Source organism: Oncorhynchus tshawytscha, linkage group LG28 (assembly GCF_018296145.1).
Source record: "Oncorhynchus tshawytscha isolate Ot180627B linkage group LG28, Otsh_v2.0, whole genome shotgun sequence".
NCBI lineage: Eukaryota > Metazoa > Chordata > Actinopteri > Salmoniformes > Salmonidae > Oncorhynchus > Oncorhynchus tshawytscha.
The window spans coordinates 29467606-29486133 of NC_056456.1; the positions used below are offsets into that span (position 1 = coordinate 29467606).

The 18528-nt window shown below is 43.6% G+C and overlaps 1 pseudogene; it reads right to left on the reverse strand.

Annotated features, from left to right (window-relative positions):
* LOC112226372 overlaps positions 1 to 18528 on the reverse strand; it is a 161029-nt pseudogene that overhangs the window by 121926 nt on the left and 20575 nt on the right.

An 18528-nucleotide genomic window follows, 5' to 3' on the forward strand; every position in this document is an offset into this window, starting at 1 on the left:
ATTTTTTTGTACAAACGGAACACTAGAGTCAAAGCAAATTAACGTTGTCTTCAGGACATTTTACTTGCCCGTGCAGCAACACAGCACATTCCACCAAATAGTTTTACAGTATAAAAAAAACATATCTGGTTAACAATTGAGTTTTGCACAACAAGCTACACTATATATTTTATTTACCCTGTTTTCTCCCCAATTTCATGGTATCCAATTGTTTAGTAGCTACTATCTTGTCTCATCACTGCAACTCCCGTACGGGCTCGGGAGAGACGAAGGTTGAAAGTCATGCGTCCTCCGATACACAACCCAACCAAGCCGCACTGCTTCTTAACACAGCACGCATCCAACCCGGAAGCCAGGCGCACCAATGTGTCAGAGGAAACACCATGCACCTGGCAACCTTGGTTTAGCACACACTGCGCCCGGCCCGCCACAGGAGTCGATATCCCTACCGGCCAACCCCTCCCTAACCCGGACGACACTAGGCCAATTGTGCGTTGCCCCACAGACCTCCCAGTCGCGGCCGGTTACAACAGAGCCTGGGTGCGAACCCAGAGTCTCTGGTGGCACAGCTGGCACTGCAGTACAGCACCCTTAACCACTGCACCACCCGGGAGGCTATATCTTATATTTTATGTAAGGTAAGACGTGAAAGATGCAAGTGACTGACCAATTCCAATGAAGACAGCCTGGAATTCCTTGTCTTTCAGAGAGTTCAGGCTCATCACATTCATTACCCAGTCCCTTCTCTCTGATAACCTGAAAGTGGGCAAGTTATGGATATTTAGGGTTGAGTTAAATGTGTGTCTGATGTAAGTGAATAATCAGTGACATTCATCACATAAAATACACACAGTGAGGTTCAGAGACAGAGACAATAGGACCATGGTCGGGTAACATTTCTCTGGGGTTCGATAACTACATGGAAAAGACAAATGACACGGCCATGACAGCGGCCTATTTGTTTGTGTTTGTCACTGGTGTAATAGAGTGAAGTTGGGACAACGTCTTCCTTCTCATTTCCCTCACACTCTTTCTCTTAATTAAATTAATTGAGAGGCCATCTTAACGGAATTCATTTCTGGAGATTAATAAAGCCTTGAAGAAAAGGTCAGACGGCAAGAAGCAATAGCTACCTCCCCTCCCTTCATCCCCTCACTCCTGTCTAGCCAACCTCAAGGAGTGTTCTCTCTCTTTTATCTCTTTCTTCTCCCCATGCTTCCCTTTCTTCTCTCTCTCCATCTTTCTTTCTCACCCCTCTCCCTCTCCTCCTCCATCTATTTCTCTTACTTTTTATCTCTCTCTCTTCCCTTCTTTTCTCTCTCTCTCCATCAAATAAATGAATAATTAGGAATAAATCAAATTAATCACGGTTAGGTGAGCTGGATGACTAGTATTGATTGGCCTTTTTCCTGGCTATGGCATTCAGACAATGACCAGATGGATGCCCCACGCCGGAGGAAGTGTCTTTGTCACTTAGCTTTCCCCACTGTAGCTTCTAATTGTTTTCTCTGCCCTGTACCTGTTTGTTTAGGGCTTTAGGTTGCTTTTGACGTTATTAATGTCACTGACATTTTCCTGGTGATGGGTGCATAGCTCTTGACAGTGAGAGTGTTGTGTGTGAGCATAGTGTGTCTATGGTTTGGTGAGTGTGTGTGTGTGTGTGTGTGTGTGTGTAAGTGGTGAGTGGTGAACCTAAAGAGGACCAGGCTCTGAGGGGTGGCCAGTCCACTTCTGGCTGTGCCGGGAGGAGATTATAAGAGTACATGGACATTAAGGCCAGATCGTTCTTCAAGATGTTCAAACATTGATAGATGACCAGCAGGGTCAACTAATAATAACTGTGGTTATAGAGGGTGCCACAGGTCAGCACCTCAGGAGTAAATGTCAGTTGGCTTTTCATAGCCAAGCATTCAGAGGTCGGGACAGCAGGTGTGGGAGAGAGGGTCGAGAACAACAGGTCTGGGACAAGGTAGCATGTCCAGTGAACAGGTCTTAGGTCCATAGCCACAGACAAAACAGCAGAAACTTGATCAGCAGCACGACCAGGTGGACTGGGGATGGGGGCAACCAGGAGTCCTCAGGCCAGGTAGATCTGAGGCATGGTCCTAGGGCTCAGGTCCTCTGGGAGTGGAGAGAGAGAGAGAGAGATGGGAGAATTAGATAGAGCATACTTACACACAGGACACCAGATAACACAGGAGAATTTTACGTGATCCTAGCCCCCCGGCACATAGACTATTGCAGCATAGATACTGGAGGCTGAGTTGGGGGGGAACTATGTCCCTGTCCGACGATACCCAGAGACAGGGCCAACCAGGCAGGATATAACCTCACCCACTTTGCTAAAGCACAGCCCCCACACCACTAGAGGGATATCAACAGACTACCAATTTACTACTCTGAGTCAAGGCTGGGTATAGCCCATGAAAGATGTTCTCCACCGCACGAGCGTGACAGGAAGATCACATCAGTGACTCAACCCACTCAAGTCGAGTATAGCAAAATAATCCTGGAATGAAATGACGCACCCCTCCTAGCGACGGCATGGAAGAACACTACTAAGCCAGTGACTCAGCCCCAGTAGTACGGTCAGAGGCACAGAATCCCAGTGGAGAGAGGGGAGCTGGCCATGCAGAGACAACAAGGGCGGTTCACCACTACCTGGACCAGACTACACTCAATCATAGAAACTACTGAAGAGATTAATCTTCAGTAAAGATTTATAGATTGAGACCGAATCTGCGTCTCTCAAATGGATAGGCAGACCATTCCACAAAAAATGAGCTCTATAGGAGAAAGCCCTGCCTACAGCTGTTTGTTTAAAAATTCTCAGGACAATAAGGAGGCCTGGGTCTTGTGACCATAGTGTACGTGAAGGTAATTATGGCAGGACCAAATCGGAGAGAAAGGTAGGAGCAAGTCCATGTAGTGCTTTGTAGGTTAGCAGTAAAACCATGAAATCACCGAGCATTAACAGGAAGCCAGTGTAGAGAGGCTAGCACTGGAGTAAAATGATCGAATTTTGGGGTTCTAGTCAAGATTCTAGCAGCCGTATTTAGCACTAACTGAAGTTAATTTAATGCTTTATCTGGGTATCCGGAGAGTAGGGCATTGCAGTAGTCTAATCTAGAAGTGACAAAAGCATGGATTAGTTTTTCTGCATTTGTGGACAAAAATGTTATGAAGATGGAACAAAGCTGCCCTTGAAATATTATTGATATGTTCATTAAGAGTGATTTGGGTCCAGTGTAAAGCCAAAGTCTTTCACAGTTTTATTTGAGACGACTGTACAACCATCAAAATGAATTGTCAGCTCAAATAGCAGAGCTCTTTGATTCTTAGGACCTAGAACTTGCATCTCTGTTTAAAACTAGTTTAAAAGTCAAATGTTTCCCGCCATCCACTTCATTATGTCTGAAACACTAGCTTCCAGGATAAGCAATTTTGGTACTTCATCATCATGCTTCATCAAAATGTACAGCTATGTGTCGTCCGCAAGTGGAAGTTGACATTGTGTTTCCAAATGACATCACCAGAGGTAGAATATATAGTAAAAGTAATAGTGGTCCTAAAACAGAACCTTGAAGAACACCGAAACTTACGATTGTTTCAGTAGCTGAGTTGAAGTCAAGTAGGCCAAGTCCAGACTGGAAGGTTTAGAGGCCATGACTATTTTTGTGAATGTGTCGAGAGATACAGGATTAAAAAACTTGATTGTCTCAATTGATCCTAGGTCCTGGCAGTTCTGGCCAGACTCAGGACAATTGAGTCTTGGAGAAATACCCAGATTCAAATAGGAGTCCGTCATTTGTATTCTAATGATCATGATGTTTTCTTCAAATAAGTTAATTAATTAATCACGCTGAAGTGAAGGCCATGCTCACTTGGGAAATACTGCCTTTTAGTTAGCTTTGCGACAGTATCAAAAATATATATATTTTTGTTTTTATTTTCCTCAATTAGGTTGGAAAAGTAGGGTAATCAAGCAGCTGTGAGGGCTCTTTGATATTACATGGTTCTGTCTTTCCAAGCTAGTCAGAAGACTTCCAGTTTGGTGTAGTGCCATTTCTGTTCTAATTTTCTGGAAGCTTGCTTCCAAGCTTACAGATTCTTTGTTGTGATTGCAAATGTAACAAGATGGTAACAAGATGGCGGTCAGATAGTCCAGGAATATGAGGAAAAACATTTAGGACAAAACTAGACCCAGGGTATGTGTAGGTCTGAAAACACGTTGGACAAACCCCACTGAGCCGATGATGGCTCCGAAAGCCTTTCAACAAAAATGTGAATATTATCTGCCATGACTATGAGGTCGGATAGGAATTCAGGGAACTCAGCCGAGGAACACTGTATACAGCCCAGGAGGCCTGAAACAGTATCTATAAAAAGTGATTTAGAAGGCTGCGTAGATTTCATGACATGAAGCTCAAAAGACGAAAACACAGTATTTTTTGTGTAAATGAGCCCTGTCTATGTTGATAGATGAGATGACAGCACCCCTCCAGCTTGGATGGAGTCCGTCACTCATCAGCAGGCCAGGCTTGATCCTGTTTTTAGGGGAGTCCCAGAAAGAGGACCAGTTATACACACATTTTATCTTTTAGGAGGGGCATTGAACTATTTTCAACCAGCGATTGAGATGTGCGAGTCTGCGAGTCTGCTGTAGAGCTCATCACTCAGAGATAATTACTCGATGCCAACACATCCTTCTAGCTAAGTTACACGCTGAAGTTATGTTGCTCTTGGTGACCTCTGACTGTTTCATCCTAACATTGTTGGTGCTGATGTGGATAACAATATCCCGTGACAATATGTCGTGACTTTACTTTCATTTATCTGATTACTGTTATTTATTTAACTTCTTATGGCTGGGGGGCAGTATTGAGTAGCTTGGATGAATAAGTTGCCCAAACTAAACGGCCTGCTCCTCAGTCTCAGTTGCTAGTATATGCATATTATTATTAGTATTGGATAGAAAACACAAGTGCCAGCAGTGTTTTGTATGTGTAACAGAGTTTGGGCAGCCATTGCCTTTCCCTCTCCTACTGAAAAGATAGTTGCGGTTGATATATTATTGATTATATATTTTAAAAACAACCTGAGGATTGATTATAAAAAACATTTGACATGTTTCTGTGGACATTACGGATACTATTTGGAATTTGTCTGCGTTGTCGTGACCGCTCTTTCCTGTGGATTTCTGAACATAATGCGCCAAACAAACAGAGGTATTTTGGATATAAAAATAATTTTATGGAACAAAAGGAACATTTATTGTGTAACTGGGAGTCTCGTGAGTGAAAACATCCGAAGATCATCAAAGGTAAACAATTAATTTAATTGCTTTTCTGATTTTCGTGACCAAGCTACTTGATGCTAGGTGTACAAACATAAAAATAGTGCCCCCTAGCTTCAAGAGGTTAACGGGATGGAAGACATAAGAAGTTAATCCATGTCTGTAGCCATGAAGTGCTTCAAACGGCTTCAAATTTGTATACCGCCCAAAAGATCCACAGATGATGCAATCTATATTGCACTCCACACTGTTCTTTCCCACCTGGACAAAAGGAACACCTATGTGAGAATGCTGTTCATTGACTACAACTCAGCGTTCAACACCATAGTGCCCTCAAAGCTCATCAATAAGCTAAGGACCCTGGGACTAAACATCTCCCTCTGCAACTGGATCCTTCCTGACGGGCTGCCCCCAGGTGGTAAGGGAAGGTAACAACACATCTGCCATGCTGATCCTCAACACAGGGGCCCCTTAGGGGTGCTCGCTCAGTCCCCTCCTGTACTCCCTGTTCACTCATGACTGCACGGCCAGGCATGACTCTAACACCATCATTACATTTGTCGATGACACAATAGTGGTAGGCCTGATCACCGCCCACAACGAGACAGCCTATAGGGAGGAGGTCAGAGACCTGGCCATGTGGTGCCAGGACAACAACCTCTGTACTGGTACCCCCTAGTATATAGTCTCACTATTGTTATTTTAATGCTGCACTTTAATTACTTGTTACTTTTATTTCACAGCATACAATGACATTCAAGAGGATTCTGTGCTTCCAACATTGTGGCAACAGTTTGGAGAAGGCCCTTTCCTGTTTCAGCATGACAATGCCCTCGTGCACAAAGCGAGGTTCATACAGAAATGGTTTGTCAAAATCAGTGTGGAAGAACTTGACTTGTCTGCACAGAACCCTGACCTCAATCCAATCGAACACCTTTGGGATGAATTGGAACGCTGACTGTGAGCCAGGCCTAAACGCCCAACATCAGTGCCTGACATCACTAATGCTTTTGTGGCATTGGAAGCATGTTCCTACATGTAGTGGAAAGCCTTCCCCAGAAGTGTGGAGGCGGTTATAGCAGCAAATGGTGGACCAACTCCATATTAATGCCCATGATTTTGGAATGAGATGTTCGACAAGCAGGTGTCCACATACTTTTAGTCATGTAATGTATCTACTTCAATTACGTCCTTACCCCTGCACATCGACTTGGTACTGGTACCCTGTGTACATAGCCAAATTATCGTTACTCACTGGAAATTAGTAATACTAATTGAGCCCATCTACCTCAAACCTCCAATATATGCCTGTTAATTGAACACAGTGATGTCATACCCCAGTCTGGCCAGGTAGGAGGCACAGTTGACGGTCACCGGGCCACAGCCAATCATAGCGATCTTGACATGAAAGCTGTCTGACATCTGATCTGGAGGCAGCAGGTCAGGATTACGAACCTCGGGAATTACCATCTTGATGTAAATCTGGAATGAAAAACAACAGAATGTCTAAATGTTAAAGCAAAAATGGTGAAGGAGAAAAATAAAAAAAATTGTACAGTATCCTTTTCAGGGCAGGGAGAAGTTAATATGGACTTGACATTTATGGTTGTCTCATTGGACAAAGGTCAAAGCCCTGTGTGGGCTGGGGTTTTAATGTGAGGGGCATTCCAAAAGAGGAATAGCACATTATTATGTGACATTTGACAAGAGAGGAATTGACCAGCTGAAATTTAACAAAATTATTACAGTCAATCTTTAAACCCACAGGAACTTATTGAGATGGAGGACTGATGCTTTTGGTGGTGGGTCTGTGTTGAGCCATGCTACCACACCTGCAGTTATTGCAGTTATGATAGTTTACAGTATCATAATTGTATTTACAAGGGAACCTCTGACACAATATGGTAATTGTTTTTATGTGGATGCTATGATAATGGAACCTTAATTAATTACATTACCAAAAGTATGTGGACACCTGCTCGTCGAACATCTAATTCCAAAATCATGGATATTAATATGGAGTTGGTCCGCCCTTTGCTGCTATAACAGCATCCACTCTTCTGTGAAGGCTTTCCACTAGACGTTGGAACATTGTTGAAAGGACTTGCTTCCATTCAGTCACAAGAGCATTAGTGAGGTCGGGCACTGATGTTGGGCGAAATAGTCCTGGCTTGCAGTTGGCGTTCTAATTCATCCCAAAAGGTGTTCGATGTGGTTGAGGTCAGGGCTCTGTTGTTGCTCCTAGACGTTTCCACTTCACAATAACAGCACTTACAATTGACCGGGGCAGCTCTAGCAGGGCAGAAATTTGACGAACTAACTTGTTGGAAAGGTGGTATCCTATGACAGTTCTACGTTGAAAGTCACTGAGCTCTTCAGTAAGGCCATTCTACCGCCAATGTTTGTTTACGGAGATTGTTTGTCTATGGCTTTGTGCTTGATTTTATACACCTGTCAGCAACGGATGTGGATGAAATGTCTGAATTCACTCATTTGAAGGGGTGTCCAAATACTTGTGTATATATAGTGTATTTTCAGAATGTTGGGTATTAATTTGACTCTTTCTCCTGTACCTACTGTATAGGGATCTCTGTGTACTGTAGGCATCCCACTCTCTCCCTCACTGTTTACACTGTTTACCTGGGCAGGCTGGGATGTCCTGTGACACCTAATGGGATTTGGTGCTCACAGAAGCCCCTTGTTTCCAACTAACTTCAATCGAGGCAATGCCCTTTTCTCCTGTGTTGGAGGACTAACCTGAGGAGCGAGTGTGTGTATTTATGTGTGTGTGTTTATGTGTGTGTGCCTGTATTATGTGTGTCTGTTTATGATTGTGTGTGTTAGAGAAAGAGAGAGAGTGAGAGTGTGTTTGTGTGTAGGACTGTGTGTACGTGCGTGCACGTGCTCGCGTGTGTGTGTGATTATATGGGTGCATGTGCGTGTGTTTGTGGAGGCAGGCTTGTGATGGCCCTCTCAGAAGGGGTTATCTAATCATGAGTTTGATAAACATCTGTGACCTTTAGCATTTAGGAAGAGAGGAGCTGTCACTCTGATGGAGACACGCGCTTTACAACCCAGAGAAGGAAGGAGTGGGACTGGGGAGAGGAGGAAGGGGGACAGGGAAGAGAGAAAGCAAGCAGATGGGGGAGAGAGTGACTGTGTTTTTTTCCCAACTAAAACAATACAGGACAGGGAGCAGTAGTTGTTATATCAGGACCATCGGTACAATTTGACTTGATTCATTCCTTTATTTTACCAGGTGAGTTGACTGAGAATACATTGTCATTTACAGCAACAACCTGGCAATGCTTCACAGATTGTAGTGTAATATTGTAGCTGAAAGTTCTTAGCCTGGGTACCAGTATGTTTGTGCCAACAGTCCACTCCTTTTCATGCCAAACAGCTCTGGATTTCAGCCTACATAGTTCTGGGCTAGAACAAAAATGTGCAAATGTGTTCTCTTTCAATTTTTTTTGCAGTTCAATACTGAGGTCAAAAGTATGCATCTCTCTTGCCAAAATGCAATACATTACCTCAACAGCAAACTGCTGCAGGCCCCCAATGTTGATGGGTCCTTCCTCGGAGGCAAAGAGGTTGCAGCCCCCCACACAGAGCTCCTACGTGGGGCCCACCATCCCACACAGCCCATCAGCCTCACGAAGTTGTCCGATAGGATGGCCTTGGCCGCCCCATAGTAGTTTGACGCATACAAACACAGACACATATTGATATTGAAGCAACATAGTGAGCTGAAGAAAGGGTCATGGTTCAATTGTTCAACTTATGTTGTATAATAAGTAGTTCAGAATGAATGTTCAAATCAACATTCATGCATTGTCTTTGAGTTTGACGGTATACAATGGCTATATATATATATATTTGTAGGTGTTTTGACACAGACTGTAAATCAGAGACAGTCACGTGGGAGAGAAACAGTGGGAACGGTTGGGAGTCGCATATGTGACTATGCTGGGGAATGTTCCCACTACACAACGGCTCTGCACGCAGGTATACAATGTCAATGTATACCTATTACTGTATGTACATTATCACCAAGACCCAGTGAGAAATAGGTTTATTGCCTTGTTTGAGATGCTGGGGATGAAGGCCTTGATGTCCAGGTTGGTGAGGCAGCTCTTCTAGCATGGTGGTTCAGCACATTTCAGACACCTGTGGGGATGAATACATGATTACATTCACAATATACCAATCAACTGATATTGATTCATTTCTCTGTTATGATATGCCACAATTATAAGGAACAGGCATCCATTTTTACATCAAAAGTTAAGGCACATATGATACCACCCACCTCCCTGTATCACTACAATGGAAAGGCCTAACTACATTAAGGCTGTAAAGAGTTACCAATCCATCCGGCAGTCCTGATTGGACGAAAGAGGCATGGCGTGTCACTGTCTATGCTAACTTAATGATTTGTCCCTTTGTCTCCGTGGAGACAGCGGGGTCGGAAAACAAACGGCTGACTGATGATCGGTACGTCCTCGCCACCATGTATCTCTGCACCAACTGAGAGAGAGGGAAGACTAATACTTGTTATAAATACTGATGACTCCATAATGGCGGCGGAGACGCCGTATTGGTAGACAACAACATGCCGCCACTAAATTATACATGGGCTAATTTGGCAGGGCCTGATTAAATATTCATGAAGTAACAAAATGGATGCAGTGCTGCGAGACCTGTCTACAAATGTCAAGACCTCAGAGAGATTGAAAGAGAGAGAAAGAAAGCAGGGAGTGGGATTTAGCATCCTCTGTGAAGCTTGTTTTATGTTTTCCTTGTTGAACTAGTCAACGTAAACAGACTTAACAAATGGACAGATGTTGGTGAGGTCAATTAGGTGTTTTTTGTTGGTTTAATTCATTGACGTTTTTCTTTTTCCTCATATTTTCTTTTTCCTCATCAAATGAAGATGCATCACTTTCAAAGTTAACACAAGAAAACTGACAGATGAGAGATCCTCTCTATCCCTTTATTTCTCTTTACCTTTCCCTCTCTCAGCCTCTCTTTCACCCTCTCTCTTTCATCCTCTCTCTTTCACCCTCTCTTTCACCCTCTCTCTTTCACTCCTCTCTCTTTCACCCTCTCTCTCCCTCTCTCTTTCACCCTCTCTTTCACCCTCTCTCTTTCACCCTCTCTCTTTCACCCTCCGTCTTTCACCTTCTCTCTCTTTCGCCCTCTCTCTCCCTCTCTCTTTCGCCCTCTCTCTCCCTCTCTCTTTCACCCGCTCTCTTTCACCCTCTCTCTCCCTCTCTCTTTCACCCTCTCTCTCCCTCTCTCTTTCACCCTCTCTCAGTCTCTCTCTTTCATCCTCTCTCTCCCTCTCTCTTTCACCCTCTCTCTCCCTCTCTCTTTCACCCTCTCTCAGCCTCTCTCTTTCACCCTCTCTCGTTCACCCTCCTCTCTCTCTTTCACCCTCTCTCTTTCACCCTCTCTCACCCTCTCTCTCCCTCTCTTTCACCCCCTCTCCCTCTCTCTTTCACCCTCATTTCACCCTATCTCCTCTCTTTCACCCTCTCTCAGCATCTCTCTTTCACCCTCTCTCTCCCTCTCTCTTTCACCCTCTCTCAGCCTCTCTCTTTCACCCTCTCTCAGCCTCTCTCTTTCACCCTCTCTCTCCCTCTCTCTTTCACCCTCTCTCAGCCTCTCTCTTTCACCCTCTCTCTCCCTCTCTCTTTCACCCTCTCTCTCCCTCTCTCTTTCACCCTCTCTCGTTCTATCACTTACGCTTTTCTGACCAGCAGCCTGTAAGCTATCCAAGTGTCAAGTGAAAATAACGCACAGGGAATCCTATTTGATCATGATTGGTAAATGTCCCGCGGCAGTGTGTCAGGATCTAGAGTACCACTAACAAAGGGTCTCTTCCTGAACAGCTCTGAGCTCACCTGTGTTTTTTCAGGCCTGGCGGCCATGATAAAAGGCCCAAGCACAGACTTCCAAATGCATCCTTAATCACATTAAAAAGGAGATTGAAAATGTGTACCCACAAAATATGTAGTTTGATGTCTTGTCTAGAATCAGACTTTTGTAGTGAACCTGTTATAAGTGCTCAATTAGCATGTAGAAGTGGGACTGGAATTCTCAATGATGACTTTGTGATCACAGCTTGGTTCAATGTCTGTACATTTACACAGACTTTTCAACTCCCTCAACGTAAACTCCTTATGTTGAACGTCAAATTGAAATCATCCCAGCTCAGACAAACATCAAGTTGTTCCCTTTCTGAACTATAATTGGTTAGTCTCATTGGGATATGAACGACACACGACTATCACCAACACAAACAGCCCTGAGCAGAAACATAAACAAATGCTATCCCAAACTAGCCAGGGAGAAAACCAAGACTAAGAGAGCGTCATAAAAACGACAGAAAAGTGTCCACCCTTAAGGCGGCACTAAATCTCAGCACACCACGTTAATATCACTCATCTCAGCACACCACGTTAATATCACTAAATCTCAGCACACCACGTTAATATCACTCATCTCAGCACACCACGTTAATATCACTCATCTCAGCACACCACGTTAATATCACTCATCTCAGCACACCACGTTAATATCACTAAATCTCAGCACACCACGTTAATATCACTCATCTCAGCACACCACGTTAATATCACTCATCTCAGCACACCACGGTAATATCACTCATCTCAGCACACCACGTTAATATCACTCATCTCAGCACACCACGTTAATATCAATAAATCTCAGGACACCACGTTAATATCACTCATCTCAGCACACCACGTTAATATCACTCATCTCAGCACACCACGTTAATATCACTCATCTCAGCACACCACGTTAATATCACTCATCTCAGCACACCACGTTAATATCACTCATCTCAGCACACCACGGTAATATCACTCATCTCAGCACACCACGTTAATATCACTCATCTCAGCACACCACGGTAATATCACTAAATCTCAGCACACCACGTTAATATCACTAAATCTCAGCACACCACGTTAATATCACTAAATCTCAGCACACCACGTTAATATCACTCATCTCAGCACACCACGTTAATATCACTCATCTCAGCACACCACATTAATATCACTCATCTCAGCACACCATGTTAATATCACTCATCTCAGCACACCATGTTAATATCACTAAATCTCAGCACACCACGTTAATATCACTAAATCTCAGCACACCACATTAATATCACTAAATCTCAGCACACCACGTTAATATCACTAAATCTCAGCACACCACGTTAATATCACTAAATCTCAGCACAGCACATTAATATCACTCATCTCAGCACACCACGGTAATATCACTCATCTCAGCACACCACGTTAATATCACTCATCTCAGTTAATATCACTAAATCTCAACACACCACGTTAATATCACTCATCTCAGCACACCACGTTAATATCACTCATCTCAGCACACCACGGTAATATCACTCATCTCAGCACACCACGTTAATATCACTAAATCTCAGCACACCACGGTAATATCACTCGACTACAGCCTCCATCACAGAGTGGTAGCTATAGGTAAGCCCCCCGAGCTACACACAAACACACACACACTACAGGTAAACCCCCTAGCTTCCCCCTGTGTCTGTCTCAGGACGTCTGATTGATGTCTTCTAACCGTCGCCTCCAGTCTTCTGCATTATTAACCAAACAACCAGGGAATCTCCTCAAACATCACCACTCCAGGGTACCCGACTTTATCTAACCAATCAGAGACACAACAGCCTCCAGTCAGAGTCATAAGCCTTGTCCTGGATCTGGGTGACACAGCATATTCACCTGATATCCTACAGCATATTCACTTGTGATATTGATCTAATCTTCTAGAAGTTGTCAATAACTGAGGACCACTACCAGAGGACATTGGTCTAAAAATAATCCTAAATTACACACTGAACAAAAACATATCCGCAACATGCAACAATTTCAAAGATTACGACAAGTTATAGTTCATATAAGGAATTCAGTCAATTGAAATAAATGCATTAGGCCCTAATCTATGGATTTCACATGACTGGGAATACAGATATGCACCTGTTGGTCACAGATACCTAAAAATAGAAAGAAAAGGTAGATGCATGGATCAGAAAATCAGTCAGTATCTGGTGTGACTACCATTTGCCTCATGCAGGGGGGCACATCTCCTTCGCTTACAGTTGATCAGGCTGTTGATTGTGGCCTGTGGAACGTTGTCCCTCTCCTCTTCAATGGCTGTGTGAAGTTGCTGGATATTGGCGGGAACTGGAACACGCTGTCGTACACCTCGATCCAGAGCATCCCAAATGTGCTCGATGGGTGACATGTCTGGTGACCATGCAGGCCTTGGAAGAACTGGGACATTTTCAGCTTCCAGGAATTGTCTACAGATCCTTGTGACATGGGGCCATGTGTTATCATGCTGAAACATGAGGTGATGTCGGTGGATGAATGGCACGACAATGGGCCTCAGGATCTCATCATGGTATTTCTGTGCATTCAAATTGCCAATCAATAAAATGCAATTGTGTGCAATGTCCGTAGCTTATGACTGCCCATACCATAACCCCACCACCACTATGGGTCACTCTGTTCACAACGTTCACATAGACAAACCGCTCGCCCACACAGCGCCATACACAGTGTCTGCCATCTGCCAGGTACAGTTGAAACCGGGATTCATCCGTGAAGATTACACTTCTCCAGCGTGCCAGTGGCAATCGAAGTTGAGCACTTGCCCACCGAAGTCGGTTATGATGCTGAACTGCAGTCAGGTAAAGACCTTGGTGAGGATGACTAGCACGCAGATGAGCTAACCAGAAACGGTTTCTGACAGTTTGTGTAGAAATTATTTGGTTGTGGAAATCCACAGTTTCATCAGCTGTCCGGGTGGCTGGTCTCATACAATCCCGCAGGTGAAGAAGCCGGATGTAGAGGTCCTGGGCTGGCATAGCTACACATGGTCTACGGTTCTGAGGCTGGTTGGATGTACTGCTAAATTCTCTAAAACGACATTGGCTCATGGCAGAGAAATTATCATTCAGTTCTCTGGCAACAGCTATGATGTACATCCTGCAGTCAGCATGACAATTGCATACTCCCTCAAAACTTGAGACATCTGTGGCATTGTGTTGCGTGAAAAAGCTGCACATTTTAGAGTGGCCTTTTATTGTCCCCAGCACAAGGTGCACCTGTGTAATGATCATGCTGTTAAATCAGCTTCTTAATATGCCACACCTGTCACGTGGATGGATTTTCTTGGCAAAGGAGAAATGCTCACTAACAGACACCTACTGTAACTTTACAACTTCCAGCGCCATCACCACATATTACCCTCTACCTACCCTATGCATCTAAAAAAAAACGCTTTTCTTGCCTCTTTCCTGTGAACACAACAATCAAACAATTCTAGACGTGTCTTCTCCTTGTTCTCTTTAATTCTGCAACCTGTTCTATTATTTATGGTGACTTTGTTTTCAGGTCTTAAATGTGTGCTAAATGAGCCACAGAGGGAGGTCAACTGGCTCCTGGCCACACCATTACACCATTACACATTCATCTCAGGCTCCCGCATTAGACTCAGACACCTTGTTAGCTTCCCATTGTGGCTCCATCTCCATCTGTCAGTTTAAGCTAGAGAGATCAGTTTTCTCAATCCACAGCATTCGGCTACAGTATGTCGCTCTTCCGCACCTGCGTTGGAAAGTTGCAGAGCCACAACGCTGTTTGTCAGACCAGGAGACATCCCGGAAATCGACGGTTTGGCCTAAAAACTAATATGACCGCTCTATAGAGAGGGGAGACTCTCACGAACACAACTTCTATTTGTGAGAGGTATTGACATGTTGAATACACTGAGTCCCCAAGTCCAGAACAGACTATGGGAGGTGCACAGTACTACATAGAGCCATGACTACATGGAACTCTATTCCACATAAAGTCACTAATGCAATCAGTACAATTTGATTAAAAAAACAGAGAAAAATACACATTATGGACCAGCGGGGACTGTGAAGCAACACAAACATAGGCACTGACACATGCATACAAACACACGATAACATACGCACTATACACAGACATAGACATTGTATCGTGGATTTGTGGTAGCAGAGTAGGGGCCTGAGGGTACACACTTAATATGTTGTGAAATCTGTTGCTCTTCCTAGAGCTGGCATCTCGGCCAAACTGCCCAGTCAGGGGAGAAGGGCCTTGGTCAGGGAGGTGACCAAAACATTGTAATATTTAAAGAAATGTAGAACTGCCTTAATTTTGCTGGACCCGAGGAAGAGTACCTGTTGCCTTGGAAGCAGCTAATGGGGATCCATAATAAATGCAATAAAAACACGATGGTGTTCTCCTTTTTGCTCTCATCTGGACTCATCTAAGTGTAACTCAAACAAATAAATGGAAGTACGGAGGTAGTTTTGTGCCAACAAAAATAAGGTCTTAAAAATGTGTAAAAAAAATATAATAAAATATATATACAGTACATTCAAGAAAGTATTCGGTCCCCTTGACTTTTTCCAAATTGTATTATATTACAGCCCTATTCTAAAATGGATTAAATACAAATTGTACTTCATCAGTCAACACACACTAACCCATTATCACAAAGCAAAAACAGGTTGTTATAAATTTGTGCAAAGTTATTTAAAAAACTACACAGAAATAGATTATTTATGTAAGTATTCAGACCCTTTGCTATGAGACTCGAAAATGAGATCAGGTGCATCTTGTTTCCATTGATCATCATTCAGATGTTTCTACAACTTGATTGGAGTCTGCCTGTGGTAAATTCAATTGATTGGACATGATTTGGAAAGGCACACAACTCTCTATATAAGGTCCCATAGTTGACCGTGCATGTCAGAGCAAAAACCAAGCCATGAGGTTGAAGGAATTGTCTGTAGATCACCGAGACAGGAATGTGTGGAGGCACAGATCTGGAAAAGGGTACCAACAAATGTCTGCAGCATTGAAGGCCCCCAAGAACACAGTGGCCTCCATAGTTGGAAACCACCAAGACTCTTCCTAGAGCTGGCCTCCCGGCCAAACTGAGCAATCAGGGTTGAAGGGCCTTGGTCAGGGAGGTGACCAAGAACTCGATGGTCACCCTGATAGAGCTTCAGAGTTCCTCTGTGGAGTTGGGAGAACCTTCGAGAAGGACAACCCTCTCTGCATCACTCCACCAATCAGGCGTTTATGGTAGAGTGGCCAGACGGAAGCCACTCCTCAGTAAAAGGCACATGACAGATCGCTTGGAGTTTGCGGAAAAAAAACACCTAAAGACTCTCAGACCATGAGAAACAAGATTCTCTGGTTTGATGAAACCAAGATTGAACTCTGGCCTGAATTCCAAGAATCACGTCTGGAGAAAACCTGGCACCATCCCTACGGTGAAGCATGGTGGTGGCAGTATCATGCTGTGGGGATGTTTTTCAGCAGCAGGGACTGGGAGACTAGTCAGGATCGAGGGAAAATGAACGGAGCAAAGTACAGAGAGATCCTTGACAAAACCCTGCTCTAGAGCGCTCAGGACCACCGACTTGGGCGAAGGTTCACCTTCCAACAGGACAACGACCCTAAGCACACAGCCAAGACAACGCGGGAGTTGCTTTGGGACAAGTCTCAAAATGTCCTTGAGTGGCCCAGCCAGAGCCCGGACTTGAACCATATCGAACATCTCTGGATAGACCTGAAAATAGCTGTGCAGTGACACTCTCCATCCAATCTGACAGAGCTCGAGAGGATCTGCAGAGATTAATGGGAGAAACTCCCCAAAAACAGGTGTGCCAAGCTTGTAGCATCATACCCAAGAAGACTCTAGACTGTAATCGCTGCTAAAGATGCTTCAACAAAGTACAGAGTAAAGGGTTTGAATACGTATGTAAATGAATACAAAAAATTATACATTTAAAACATTTCTCAAAACTTGTTTTGTCTTTGTAATTATGGGGTAATGAGTGTAGAAGATTGATGAGGGGGATTTTTGAAAATCAATTTCAGAATAAGACTAAGGTAACAAAATGTGTAAAAATACAGTACTAGTCAAAAATTTGGACACACCTACTCATTCTAGGGTTTTTCTTTATTTTTACTATTTTCTACATTGTAGAATAATAGTGAAGACATCAAACTATGAAATAACACAGAGGAATCATGTAGTAAACAATAAATTGTTAAACAAATCTCCAACTGCTCTTAAACACAGTAAAACTAAATGCATGCTCTTCAACCGATCGCTGCCCACACCTGCCCACCCGCCCAGCATCACTACTCTGGACGGTTTTGACTTAGAATATGTGGACAACTACAAATACCTAAGTGTCTGGTTAGACTGTAAACTCTCCTTCCAGACTCACATTAAGCATCTCCAATCCAAAATTAAATCTAGAGTCAGCTTCCTATTTCGCAACAAAGCATCCTTCACTCATGCTGCCAAACACACCCTCTTAAAACGGACTATCCTACCGATCCTCAACTTCGGCGATGTCATTTTCAAAATAGCCTCCAACACTCTACTCAGCAAATTGGATGCAGTCCATCACAGTGCCATCCGTTTTGTCACCAAAGCCCCATATACTACCCACCTACGCACACGCTCCAGCAGGTATATTTCACTGGTCACCCCCCAAAGCCAATTCCTCTTCGGCCGCCTTTCCTTCCAGTTCTCTGCTGCCAATGACTGGAACGAACTGCAAAAATCACTGAAGCTGGAGACCCATATCTCCCTCACTAGCTTTAAGCACCAGCTGTCAGAGCAGCTCATAGATCCCTGCACCTGTACATAGACCACCAGTAATTATCCCATCCAACTACCTCATCCCCATACTGTTATCTATTTTATTTATTTTGCTCCTTTGCATCCCAGTATCTCTATTTGTACACTCATCTTCTGCACATCTATCACTCCAGTGTTTAATTGCTATATTGTAATTATTTTGCCACTATGGCCAATATATTGCCTTACCTCTGTTATCCTACCTCATTTGCACGCACTGTATATAGACTTTTTCTATTGTATTATTGACTGCATGTTTATTTATTCCATATTCAACTCTGTGTTGTTGTTTGTGTTGCACTGCTTTGGTTTATCTTGGCCAGGTCGCAGTTGTAAATGAGAACTTGTTCTCAACTAGCCTACCTGGTTAAATAAAGGTGGAAAAATATATAAAAAAATAAATAATATTTGGGATTCTTCAAAGTAGCCACCCTTTG